Genomic DNA, 14,145 nt, shown 5'->3' with positions numbered 1-14,145 from the left:
TCTGGAGCACCCAACATAAGAAGGACACGGACCTGTTGGAGCAGGGCCAGAGAAGGCCTCGAAGATGATCCAAGGGCTGGAGTTCCTCTGCTGGGAGGACAGGCTGGGAGAGTTGGGGGTGTTCAGCCTGGAGAAGAGAAGGCTCCAGGGAGACCTTATAGTGGTCTTCCAGTACCTAAAGGGGCTGCAGGAGAGCTGGGGAGGGACTATTTACAAGGGCATGGAGTGATAAGACGAGGGGGAATAGCTTCAAACTGGAAGAGGGGAGATTTAGATGAGATATTAGGAAGAAATTCCTTCCTGTGAGGGCGGTGAGCCCCTGGCTCAGGTTGCCCAGAGCAGCTGTGGCTGCCCCATCCCTGGAGGTGTTCAAGGCCAGGTTGGATGGGGCTTGGAGCAACCTGGGCTGGTGGGAGGTGTCCCTGCCCTTGGCAGGGGGGTTGGAACTCAATGATCTTTAAGGTCCCTTCCAACCCAAACCATTCTATGATCTGAGCTTTCATTTTTGGAACTTGAAACACTTCAGGAGAACCCCCCCAAATTAGGTTTTGGTTAAAGAGCAGGAGATCCCACTTCTGTTTTCCTGGTAAGGTAATAGACAAGCTGGATAAAGCTCTTTCCTCTGTTTGGGCACAAATGACTTAGAGCCCCCAAGACTTCAAACACCTTGGAGAGAATTTGGTGGCCCTTTCCCATGGGTTTGTGTCTCAAGGAATAGTGGCTCATGGTGTAGGGGCTTCCACACTTGTGAGGACTGCAATATTTTGGATACATTGAGCGTTTTTGAGTGTTCTGATTGATGATGCTCTTGGGGCTGTGTTTCTTGGAGGAGATTAACCCCGATGTCATGCCTGGTTCCAGCTTAAGCAATTACACTGCTGCGTATTCAAATCCTTCCTGTGGTCTTGTAGCTCTTTATTAAGCTGTCCTGGAGAGCTGTGGGGCTTTAGTTGGCTTTCAGGGCAAAGAGAGGCTGCTTTGGTGGAGGTGATGGTTTTTCATACGAGAGATGTATCATACTGTATCATACTTTGGGGGTGTTCAGCCTGGAGAAGGCTCCGGGGAGACTTTAGAGCCCCTTCCAGTCCCTAAAGGGGCTCCAGGAGAGCTGGGGAGGGACTCTTGGTCAGGGAGGGGAGCCATGGGATGAGGGGGAGTGGTTTTAAACTGAGAGAGGGGAGATTTGGGTTAGATATCACAACGAAATTCTTTCCTGTGAGGGTGGTGAGCCCCCGGCGCAGGTTGCCCCGAGAAGCTGTGGCTGCTCCATCCCTGGGAGTGTTCAAGGCCGGGTTGGACGGGGCTTGGAGCAACCTGGGCTGGGGGGAGGTGTCCCTGCCCATGGCAGAGGGGTTGGAATGAGATGATCTTTAAGTTCTCTTCCAACCGAAACCATACTGTGCTTCTAGATCATACCACACTATACCATGAGCTGGTTCTGCATCACATGCAGTATCCCAGCCCAGAGTGAGTGTTTGGGACAGGGTTTATGGGCACAGGGGCTCTGTAAGCTGGAATTGCTGCTAAAGGCTGTGTGTTTTGAAACTAACCTCCGAGGTATCGTGGGGTCTTGATGAAATTACTGTCAAGCATCTTCAGATGCCTACAGAATAGGGCTGAAATTTTTAATACTCACTTTTATCCCTAATGCAGCGCCGACAGCGGTACGTGGCCCATCATCAGAAGGAGAAAGACACCCTTATATTGTCTTTCTTAGACAAAGAAATTACCATCCCCACTGTTCAGAGGAAAGAAAATGGCATGAAACGTGTTTGTAAAAGAGCACGTACAAATAAATATATATGTGCACATGCATAGGCATATATTTACATGTATGTGAACATATGTATGTGTATATATTTTGGAGTGTGTAAGAATTTGGGGCTTGAAAACTCTTTTAGAAATTTTAGACTTCTTTTTGACTTACAGGATGTGAACTACACTGCAGTTAAGGAAAGATCCAAGGTGCTCTCTGTACGTAGTTATCCCTTTTAGATGGAGCCAGCTGAGAAATGCCGTTTCTGGAGCCGTGCTGGGGAAGCTCTCCGGAGCGCAGCCTGCGGACTTTGACGCTTCACTGAATTTCTTCCCTTTTATTGTCGGTGTGACGTCGGGAGGGAGGGGAGAAGGACAGCAGTTGGAAAGATTGCTGTAGGGGAGAGTAAAATCGCTGAAGTTCATTGAGTGTATTTGGAAAGAAGAAGGTATGCTTTCATGCACGGCGCTTTTTTTTGGGTTTCCTTTTTTTTCCTCCTAATTGTTCGTCTTCCAGCTCAATCTGAGGCAAAGGCAGTTGACTTAATAGAAGTTGAGGCCAGATTTCATTTACTCGAGCATATTCTGCTTCTGAAAGCCCGTGTTTGTGTTGCCTGTAAGAATAGGGAAAAATCTGGGAACAGAGATGACTTTAGCGTCTGTAATCCTGAAGCTGGTGCTACCACCGCATTCCAGCGGGGAGCTAAAGGAAAGGGATAGCACCGAGGATGCCTGCTCTGCCCAGGTTTATGTCTAGAGAGGAGGAGGAGGATTGCTTAGTAGGCTCTTCTCTTCGTAGGTTTCATTCAGTGCTTTAAAAAGTGTATTTCTCATTATTTTAATTCTTTTGAAATCCAAAAATGAATTTTCATCATACCTGCATCGCAAGGCTTAAACCCTACATGAAATTATTCTAGGTCTTACCTTCCTTTACATGCCTTTCTGCTCATTTAAGGGCAAGTGTAGGGCACTGCACCTGGGGAGGAATAACCCTATGCACCAGTCCAGGTTTGGAGCTGACCTGCTGGAGAGCAGCTCTGTGGAAAGGGACCTGGGAGTCCTGGGGGCCAACAGGATGCCCATGAGCCAGCAATGTGCCCTGGTGGCCAAGAAGGCCACTGGCATCCTGGGGGGCATCAGGAAGAATGTGGCCAGCAGGTCGAGGGGGGTCATCCTCCCCCTCTACTCTGCCCTGGTGAGGCCACATCTGGAGAGCTGTGTCCAGTTCTGGGCTTCCCGGTTCAAGAAGGACAGGGAACTGCTGGAGGGGGTCCAGCAAAGGGCTACGAAGGTGATGAGGGGACTGGAGCATCTTTCTGCTGAGGAAAGGCTGAGGGACTTAGGGCTTTTGAGTCTGGAGAAGAGAAGACTGAGGGGGGATCTTCTCAATGCTTCTAAATCCTTAAAGGGAGGGTGCTGGGGAGATGGGACCAGTCTTTTGTCAGTGGTGCCCAGTGACAGAAGAGGGAATGGGCACAAACTTGCCCATAGGAAGTTCCATCTCAACATGAGGCGGAACTTCTTCCCTGTGAGGGTGGCAGAGCACTGGCAGAGGCTGCCCAGAGATGATGAGGGGACTGGAACATCTCTCTTATGAGTAAAGGCTGAGGGACTTGGGACTTTTTAGTCTGGAGAAGAGAAGACTGAGGGGGGATCTTCTCAGCGCTTCTAAATCCTTAAAGGGAGGGTGTCAGGGGGATGGGAACAGTCTTTTGTTGGTGGTGCCCAGTGATAGGACAAGAGGGAACGGGCACAAACTTGCCCATAGGAAGTTCCATCTAAACATGAGGAGGGACTTCTTTCATTTGAGGGTGGCAGAGCACTGGCACAGGCTGCCCAGAGAGGTGGGGGAGACTGCCACTCTGGAGCCATTCCAAGCCCGCCTGGACGTGTCCTGTGCCACTGCTGTAGGTGCTCCTGCTCTGGCAGGGGGTGGGACTGGATGGTCTCCAGAGGTCCCTTCCAACCTTGAGCATTCTGGGATTCTGTGATTTGTGAGTGCTAGACTTCCAAAAAGAAGTGATGGTAAAATACTGCATGTTCCTTCTTCGGGCTATGAAGGCTATGGAAGGAAAAAGGCAGCATCAGTGATCTTGGATCGAGCCCTGTCCCTTGTGAGCATCCTGTGACGGAGAGGTGCTGGGGCACAGTGTGCCCATGCCGTAACGCAGGCACACAAAAGGAGAAAATGGAGGTGAGGTGAGATGAGATGGACATCTCTTAATTCCCGAGTGCTCGAGCAGTAGTGGTGTTTCCACCGTAGTTTTCATTACTGTGAATTTTTGACCTAATACACAGTCCCTAAACTGCTGATTATTCATGGTACTGAGAATATATTGAGATTCTCCTTTTTTTTTTTTTGTATCTTCTTTTTGTGAGTATCTGCTGTGGACTACCATCAAGGCTCTGGTGTACCAACGAAGCTGCAGCTATCTTGCTGTGAACTAGAATAAGGAACTGACCCAGTTGGCTTTTATGGTGGTCTTATTGAGGTTTTTTGGACTTGAAAAAAGAAAAAGAGGAAAAATGTTTTGTTTATTAAGCCTAGACCAGTTTCTTGGTCCTTTCCTGATAGACTTCTCAATACGTTGGGATTCGGGAGCGGGATGGAGAAGCCGTTGAGGAGGAGAGGAGAACCATCATCAAACCATCATCTCGGGGTCAGGTTCCTTGGTTAGACCAATTCTCAGGCTACTTCATGTACTAGTTGTTTAATAAGCTTTATTACTAAGCGTTATTTTCGTAGCAATGATGACCTGTTTTGAAACACTTCAGTTAAGTTGTCCTCGTCCACGAGGATCTCCAGCCTTGACGAAATGGGAGAAATCCCGTTAGGTTTTTTTATTACTTTCTTGCATTCAATGAAAGCCCAGTTTCCAAAATTTTTAACAAACAAGAAAACTGGTAATAAAAAACGGAGAATTTTGCTTCTTCCCGTTCGAATCAAGACAAATTACTTAAGTAAAGACATCAATGTTTTTTCTTTGTCATTTTATTACAGCCTAATGTAATCTGTTAAATCGGAGATACTTAGCGGCATAACTGGAGGCATGCTGACTTCCCTGGGAAAGCAGCACATCAGACCTGTTGATGGAGCTACCATCTACCCAAACGGTGGCATTTTAAGGATTTCATAGCATTGTCTGTGATTTTCGAGCACTTCAACACTTGTCACACTGCAGTTGGTAATGAGGGATTCTCCTTAATTATTTCTAGGGAGGGAGGAGATGGAGAAGAGAGGAAATTATGAACTTTGGCAAGCTTATGTCAAGGGGTCCAGAATTTTCTCGCTGTCATAAGAAGAAAAATTTGCTTAATGCAAAAATTGAGGGAAAAAAAATGAAATGTAGGACTAGCTTGAGATTCAAACAGTTTGGCACATGTCATCCCTTGGGTCTGTAGTTGAATACAAAGCTTTTGATTTGCTTTCTGAATTTATTTCAACATCACCTGATGCAACGCAAGGACAAGGGGTTTTGTGGCGGTGGGAGCCCAAACTTTTGTTTACTGGTGGTGGGCATGAAAGTTTAGTAGTTAGAAAAATCTTTCAAGAACATTTTGAGAATCACTCAACACCCAGGGTAGGGGTCGCCACACTGCTGTCTGCTGGAGTTCTTCTCTTGGACATAAAATTATGGAATGGTTTAGGGTGGAAGGGACCTTAAAGACCGTCTAGTTCCAATCCCCCTGCCCTGGGCAGGGACACCTCCCACAAGCCCAGGTTGCTCCAAGCCCCGTCCAACCTGGCCTTGAACACCTCCAGGGATGGGGCAGCCACAGCTGCTCTGGGCAACCCGGGCCAGGGGGTCACCACCCTCAGAGTGAAAAATTTCTTCTTAATGTTTAATCTTAACCTTCCCTCTTCCAGTTTGAAGCCATTAACCCTCATCCTATCAGTCCATGCCCTTGGAAAAAGTTCTTCCCCAGCTCTCCTGGAACCCCTTTAGGGACTGGAAGACCACAATAAGGTCTCCCCAGAGCCTTCTCCTCTCCAGGCTGAACACCCCAACTCTCTCAGCCTGTCCTCCCAGCAGAGGGGCTCCAGCCCTCTGATCATCTTCATGGCCTCCTCTGGCCCCGCTCCAACAGGTCCATGTCCTTCCTATGTTGGGGGCTCCAGAGCTGGAGGCAGTACTCCAGGTGGGGTCTCACCAGAGTGGAGTAGAGGGGCAGAATCATATCTGCATATACATATATACACCATATATATATATCATATATGTGTTAAAAATATATATATATATATAAAGTCTGCAGTAGCAAAGCCTGGTGGTAGTGGGAGAGTTCCCGATCAGAGCTGACTTCTCCTGGCTCCTTACCAATCCAGTTAAATGTACCTGCTGTGCGGAGCTAGCGTCACGCGGAGGCTTGGAATTCTGCGAATGTCAATGAGTTTTTCCTCTCGCCTTAATCACGAGACTGAAACTTTGCATTTGGGGGCTGCGATTTCTAGGTTTCTTTTTTCTTTGCCTTCTCAGTTTGTGCTCTGTAATGGGCTAAATGTAGTCCGATATTTAGATTCTTCTTTGATTTAGCCTTGATTTATATGGTAAATAGAAAGCAGCTGTCTATTTAAGCATCTAATTCTTGAAACTCCTAGGCCCCTCAAGCGTCATCTGGAAATAATGTAGCTTGTAAAACAAAGCTAAGAAGAAAAAGCAATGTTTGTTTTATGTGGGATGAATGACTTCAGTTGGGGTCCTTCTAATTCGGCCATTATGAGGGTTATTAAAAAGCAGTATTACAAAAGTGGTTTCAACAAAATAAAAAAAAAAAAAAAAGAAAAGAAAAAGAAGAATTTTTGTGTAACTTGTATCTTCTTGTTACAGTTGATCATATTCAAAGCTGCAAGTACTTCAGAAATAGACGTTATTTTAGTTTCTCCAACACAGAACCAACCTGATCTGCCTCTTGGATATGAGTAGATGTTAAAAGGTTCCCCAACTTCATTTATTCCCTAGGAAGAAATTGTCTTTCATAAGTAAAGACTCTATTTATCTTAGAAATTTGGGATGGCTAAAGAGTAGGTAAAATAAGGTCTGTGAACCGCGGTATTAGCTGTGTTTTGCACGTAATGAAACAAATCTAAATTTTCTGGCTTCAGTTGCGTTACAGCGGATGAAAAATGATAGTACCGGTCTGAAATCAGCCTTATTTTCATTATCTGTGGTTTAGTCATGGCTTTGCTAAACAGCTAAAGCAAGAGGAATGTTCTAGGAATATGTAAAATTAACAGCTGTAGTCTAAAATCTTTTGTCCGTGATATTTGTCTGCCGTTCCGTTGTCATATAATTCCTGTTCTGTCCCTTTCATGGCACTAACCGGACTTTTTTCATACAATAATTAGGTATTTCAGGTAAAATAATGGCATCTTGTGATGCAAACACGCTTTGACGAAGGTTGACGTGCGAAAAAGCCAATCCAACATGTAGCAAAAAAGCCTTTCATTGACTATCCATGTAAACGATATTCGAACTGTAAATAAACGTCGTGCTGTTTGGGGGGTCATGTAAGATGTCCTCTGCTTACCTACCTAATATCTCGTTAGATATGCTGCAGCTCGATCTGTTGGGTTTTGTTTTTTTTTTAATTATCTAAAGAACTGGTTTAATGCAGAGCTCTGCCACCAGAAAGAAGCGTTTTCCCATAAATGCGTGCTATCGTGAAGATGTAGGAAGTCTTCCCTGCGATCGTCGGATGACTCTGGTAATGATGCAAAAATGAAATTAAACCCACTTCCAAATAAACTGGTCGGCCATAATAGAGTTAGCGTGATGCAATTAACGTCGTTTAGCTGGTAGTCTGTAAAAAGACTGCTTCGTGGTAACTGCTGTGAACGTCCGAAATGCGTATTACTTCTCGAACTGGAGAACTGAATGCCCCATCGGCAGAATGGGAAATTTTTAGCAAATTAAATCAAGACTCCTAATTGAAATATATCCATATTTGTCAAATATTGGGGGGGGGGGGGGAATTAGTTTATTTTGTCATAACGTTTCTTCGAAACTCAGAAGCCACCTACTTTTCATCAAAAGCACTGCTTAGGTCTCTTCAGTATTCTTTTTGTCTGTGTTTTCTTCCATTTTTACATCTCTTGTAAATATTTCTACTGTATAGTCTAAACAACTTCATTGTTGTGTATGAATTTTTAGATCCTTTTGTTGGCTACTTTAACAAACTTCTAATAAGCTTTTACGAGAAAATATTTTTTTTTAGGATGTTGTTTACTGAAGGTAATATATGGTAAACCAATATAATAATTTAATGTTTTTTGTATGGTATGTGGATTCTAGCAACCGAAGTTGCGTTTAATAGGAGAATCGCCGTGTTTTGCACTAAATTGCCGCCTTTTTGATTACTCTGAGTTGATGGCTCGTGAGCAGAAGTAACATTTTCAAGATCGGGTTATTCTTGGATCTGCCTGTCTCCACTCCAGTATTGAGCCAAAGGCCTATAAATACTTTTTCTAAATATTAGTCATACCCTCCTTCAGATGAATTATATTTTAATTTAAGAATATTACTCCCACCTAATCCCCCTATTTTTACATCATCAAAAATAGCGATTTGAGAATAGACTGAAATAACCAACCGAACCCAAATCTAAAGCAAGCTTTTGTATTGAGTAATAGCCAAATTCTGCACTTCTGTCCGAATTCTTAATCAGTTCTTTCCTTGAAATGAATTGAAAACTTTTCTGAGAAAATGCTGTGTAAATTATCCTTAAACAGAAAGAAGAAACTATCTTAAAATCCTGTGATAAAGATGTTGGTGAAGTTCAATCTATTTAAACTTCTTTATATTAGTATGAAGGACTAATAGTTGGTCTTTCAATTATTGTGTTTTTAATAATGTGGTCTTCAATGGTATGAAGTTTGACAAGGCCAAGTGCCGAGTCCTGCACTTGGGTCACACCAACCCCGTGCAGCGCTACAGGCTTGGGGAGGAGCGTCTGTAAAGCTGCCCGGTGGTGAAGGACCTGGGGGTGTTGGTCAACAACTGCCTGAACATGAGCCAGCAGTGTGCCCAGGTGGCCAAGAAGGCCAATGGCACCCTGGCCTGTATCAGGACTAGTGTGGCAGTAGGACCAGGGAGGTAATTTTACCCCTGTACTGGGCACTGGTGAGGCCCCACCTCGAGTGCTGTGCTCAGTTTTGGGCCTCTCGCGACAGGAAAGCCATTGAGGTGCTGGAGCGTGTCCAGAGAAGGGCAACAGAGTTGGTGAGGGGTCTGGAGCACATGTCTGATGAGGAGCGGCAGAGGGACCTGTGGGTGTTCAGGCTGGAGAAAAGGAGGCTGAGGGGAGACCTTCTCGCTCTCTACAGCTCCCTGAAAGGAGGTTGGAGTGAAGTGGGGGGTCAGTCTCTGCTCCCAAGTAACAGGTGATAGGATGAGAGGAACTGGCCTCAAGCTGCGCCAGAGGAGGTTTAGATTGGATTCTAGGAAAAATTTCTTCACCAAAAGGGTCATCAAGCACTGGAACAGGCTGCCTGGGGCAGTGGTGGAGTCGCCATCCCTGAAGGTATTTAAAAGATGGGCAGACGTGGTGCTGAGGGACATGGTTTAATGGTGGACTTGGCAAGTTAGGTTGATGGTTGGACTTGATGATCTTCAAAGTCCCTTCCAACCTAGATGATTCTATGACTCTATGAATAGTGTGGTTGAAGCATTTTTGGACAAATACGTTGAAGAACATCAGGAATATGTTCTTCTTTCATTGTTCAGGAGTTCCACAAAAGTGTCATTGGTGTCTGGTATTCTTATAGATGGCATTAAGCCTTATTTCACTTAGAAATTTTCAGTCTTTGGGAAAATAAGGGTGAAATTTGCTATCTTTTTTTAAAAAAGATAAAAGAACATTTAGTGTGGCGGCAGCATCTTATGATCATCTGATTGAAAATCTTTCATTCTTCAGGTTTATGAGACATGAGAGCGATTTGGAAGAAGTGGGAAGAACTTCTGGCATTAGGAATACAAACGCCTACAGAAGTGTTTTAAAAAGACCTTTATTTTGGTCATTACACACGTTTAAAGAAAGCAAAACTTGAACATGAATATCTTTTACTTACTGTCCTCCTTTCATAGTTGTATAGGTTAAGGGTATTGTTGTTATTTTGTAGTAAAGGGTATAAATGATGGCATTTGTTTGCATTTTTATACTCAAAAGACACATTTTTGATAAGACCACTTACACGCGTGTCCTTAAAATAGAAGATGATTAATCATAGAATAGAGTCATAGCATTGTTTGGGTTGGAAGGGACCTTTAAAGGCCATCTAGTCCAACCCTCCCTGCCATGAGCAGGGACATCTTCAACTAGATCGGGTTGCTCAGAGCCCCGTCCAACCTGACCTGGAATGTTTCCAGGGACGGGGCATCTCCCACCTCTGTGGGCAACCTGGGCTCCTATTTCAACACCTTCATTGTAAAAAAAATGTCTTCCTTCTATCTAGTCTGAATCTCCCCTCTTTTAGTTTAAAGCCATTACCCCTTGTCCTATCGCAACAAGTCCTGCTAAAAATTCTGTCCCAATCTTTCTTATAAGCCCCTTTTAAGTACTGAAAGGCCACAACAAGGTCTCCCCGGAACCTTCTCTTCTCCAGGCTGAACCTCAACTCTCTCAGGCTGTCCTCATAGCAGAGGTGCTTCATCACCCTGATCTTTTTTTGTGGCCTCCTCCGGTCCCGCTCCAACAGCTCCGTGTCCTTCTTCTGTTGGTGGCCCCCGAGCTGGAGGCAGCACTGCGGGGGGGTCTCCCCAGAGCACAGCAGAGGGGCACAATCCCCCCTTCACCCTGCTGGCCATGCTGCTGGGGATGCAGCCCAGGATGTGGGTGGCTTTCTGGGCTGCCAGCACACATTGCCGGCTCATGGTGAGCTTCTCATCCACCAACACTCCCAGGTCCTCCTCCTCAGGGCTGCTCTCCATCCCTTCATCCCCAGCCCGTATTGATTCCGGGAGTTGCCCCAACTCAGGTGCAGGATCTTGCCCTTGCTCTTGTTGAGCCTCATGAAGTTCACACTGGCCCACTTCTCAAGCTTGTCCAGGTCCCTCTGGATGGCATCCCGTCCCTCAGGTGCGTCAACCGCACCACTCAGCTTGGTGTCATCTGCAAACTTGCTGAAGGTGCTAAAGAAGATCATAGAATCATAGAATGGTTTAGGTGGGAAAGGACCTTGAAGATCATCGAGTTCCACCCCCCCTGCCATAGACGGGGACACCTCTCACTAGACCAGGTTGCCCAAGGCCGCGTTCCAGATGTGAGAACTTGTTTTAGAAATGGGTGAGCGCTATCTCAGGGTCCCTTCACACCTCCCCAAATCAAGCAGTAGAATTTTGTACGCTGATTCTTCTACTGTGCGTCTACTTGTGTTGCATTTGAGAGAGCTGGAAGCCTGATGCAACACCAGGATTTTAGATGGGCCTGAGGTGTAGGTAGAATATGTGATATATTAAGAGAAAGCCCTCACAAACCTCTCTGTAAATACTGTTTATTGCTGCCTTGTAAGCCAACGTTTGCTCAACTCGGTCTAATGACAAATTTTGAAGTGCTTGGATGAAAAAAGTAACAGCACGGCTCTTCCGAAGCATCTTTCTTTGCTGATTTGGTCTTTAGAGCCTTTTCCCGCTGTCTCCTTCACACGAGTGGGTTGTTCAGAGCTTTTCAGAAGAAGGTGATTGCTCTGGATGGTTGGGGTTTGTCAAACCTCCGTAGACGAGTGGAAAAACCCAAGGCAGTAGCTCTCCAAAGAGGAGGATTTATTTTTGTAACTGCTATGTATTTCAACAATGTAGTAAAACAAACTTTTAGTGTTCCTCAAGCAAGGTTTTGATTGCAAAATGTAGCGCTTAAAAACCAGAAGTATGTTGCCATATGTTATAAACATCGCGGTCGTTCTATTTTTTTTCTTTTTATCATCCAGCCATATAAAGTAAAGGAAATGGCTGCAGAAGGAAGTCTGTTCAGACCCTTTTAGGCTGTTTGGTACTAAATACTTAATTGGAATTGGAATCCTTTTACGCTACTTTTTCTCTATGAGATACCGGTGAAACATGAGAAGTTTTTGATGTTTCACCTTCTATTTCCAACTTCTCTTTGTATTTTACAGAGAGGTAAATATTTTACACTTACAGACGAACCAGTGAGGTTTCAGAACTCGTTGAGTTGTTTTTAAAAAAAAACACAATCCATTTATATCGAAGGGTAATAAATATTTATTTAAAAAAATAACAGAACAAAGATCTTTAGATTCCTTCATTGCAGATAGCTGTGATTTGGAATTGGAAAGACAGCCAGAGAAAATAAGAGAAGTGAAGGTAAACCAAGACTTAGTGATTTTGAAAAAGATAAGAAATTGTTCCCCTGTCAAATCGCTGCTCAAATCTGTCTGAACTGAAACACGAAGGAGTTAAAATGGGACCATTTTTTGAACTCTGCAGAGTCACACTCATTCCAGTTGTGCCCAAGTTACAGAAGCACGGTCCCATCGACTTAAAATTTGGCTTCTTGGAGAGGTATTGTCCACCTGAACAATGTATCGCGCTGTCTCGCTGTGGGCAATTCTCGCACTAAAGGTTATTCTTAGTATTACCTATAATCATAGAATCATTGAATCATAGAAAGGTTTAGGTTGGAAGGGACCTTGAAGATCATCCAGTTCCACCCCCCTGCCCTGGGCAGGGACACCTCCCACCAGCCCAGGTTGCTCCAAGCCCCATCCAGCCTGGCCTTGAACACCTCCAGGGATGGGGCAGCCACAGCTTCTCGGGGCAACCTGCGCCAGGGGCTCACCACCCTCACAGGGAAGAATTTCTTCCTAATATCTCATCTAAATCTCCCCTCTTCCAGTTTGAAGCCATTCCCCCTCGTCCTATCACTCCATGCCCTTGTAAATAGTCCCTCCCCGGCTCTCCTGGAGCCCCTTTAGGCACTGGAAGGCTACAATAAGGTCTCCCCGGGGTCTTCTCTTCTCCAGGCTGAACACCCCCAACTCTCTCAGCCTCTCCTCGTAGGAGAGGTGCTCCAGCTCTCAGAGCATCTTCATGACCTCCTCTGGCCCCACTCCAACAGGTCCATGTCTTTCCTATGTTGGGGGCTCCAGAGCTGAAGGCAGTACAATGTCATGCAGCTGCTGTTAATTAGCGCTGTGGGTGGCCAAGGGACAGAATGATGGGATGAAGGAAAGGAGAATTATTTTAGAGGGAATGAGGCAGTTAAGATTCAAAGACAGTCTTACTACGAAGTGAAAAAGGAAAAGGTTTGGAGAAGAAAAGGGATTGATATAGGCAGAAATTCAAAACCAAACACACCCTGCCAGGGCTGGTTCCTCTCCTGCAGCTCAGAAGCAGCATCACGTGGAGCGAAATAAGCCACTTGCTGAAAACTGATTTCCTCATCACCCGGTCTGAAAAGCAGCCTTAAAGAAATGTAGAATAGAGAATTTTAATTTTGGTTGTCTCTATCGACAGTGGAGGATTCTTGTTCTCTGGGAAATAACTTTGTGGAAAACCTGTCAAAACATGTGAAGGCTCTTATTTAGAAGCAATAGAAATTTAGAAGAATCGCTTGTTTTTCGTGTTTATTTAATTCTACAAAGTCACCCTAATGTTTTTCACAGGCATAATTGGAAAGATAAACTTTTATTTCCCTTTCATGTAACCAGTGATTTCCCTTAAATTTTTCATTTCTTTGTAGTTTAGGAACTAAGCGAGAGAGGGGAATATATTGCACGTTTCATACGCTAAATCAGTTTTTATAAATAGGAATTCTGCCACAGAATTGCTTAATTACAGAAACAATAACCCAGAAACTGGACACAAAATATCAATTCTTAACATGCTGTGAGTCAGATGGTTAAAGGAGTCGGTGTGATGATAGTTAGGTGAACTTGTAATTAGATTGTATTTTAACGCATACACACTGGGATAAGGGGAAACCTGTGCTTTCGGTCTCATGTTTGGCTTTTGAGAGTTTAATCCTGCAAAAGCAACAGCAGGAGAGGGTTTGGGTTAACACATAAATAAATACTCTTTTTTTTTTTTTTTTTTCTTGATTTATACCGACGTAAATTTTTTCAATGTTTTTTAAGGAAGAAATATAAAAAGAAACCGAAACAAAAAGCGGATAGTCCTATTCTACATCTGTTTTCTGCCAGTGAAATACCAAACGTAAAGCCATTTCAGGGAAGTATCTTTTAAAACATTCATAACAAGAAAAGATTCTTAATATATTACCGTTATTTAATCCGGCTATATTCTTATCCCCAACGCTCTTGGGAGATGGCTGTGATTTGCCTACGCCGTTCTGAACACAAGTTGAGACGAATAAGATATTTTTTTTTTTAATTCTTTTTTATTGCCCTTCAGATATGTAACAGAAACGCGGTGGAGG

At 44.4% G+C, this 14,145-nt stretch overlaps 1 protein-coding gene across 3 annotated transcripts in view; it reads left to right on the top strand.

Annotated features, from left to right (window-relative positions):
- DYM (dymeclin) overlaps positions 1-14,145 on the top strand; it is a 244,951-nt gene that overhangs the window by 166,057 nt on the left and 64,749 nt on the right. The gene's annotated exons all lie outside the window — the stretch shown is intronic.

Source organism: Vanellus vanellus, assembly GCF_965231255.1.
Source record: "Vanellus vanellus genome assembly, chromosome: Z".
Taxonomy (NCBI): domain Eukaryota; kingdom Metazoa; phylum Chordata; class Aves; order Charadriiformes; family Charadriidae; genus Vanellus; species Vanellus vanellus.
The sequence above is the reverse complement of the archived record's forward strand: the minus strand, read 5'-3'. Positions and strand labels throughout refer to the sequence as shown.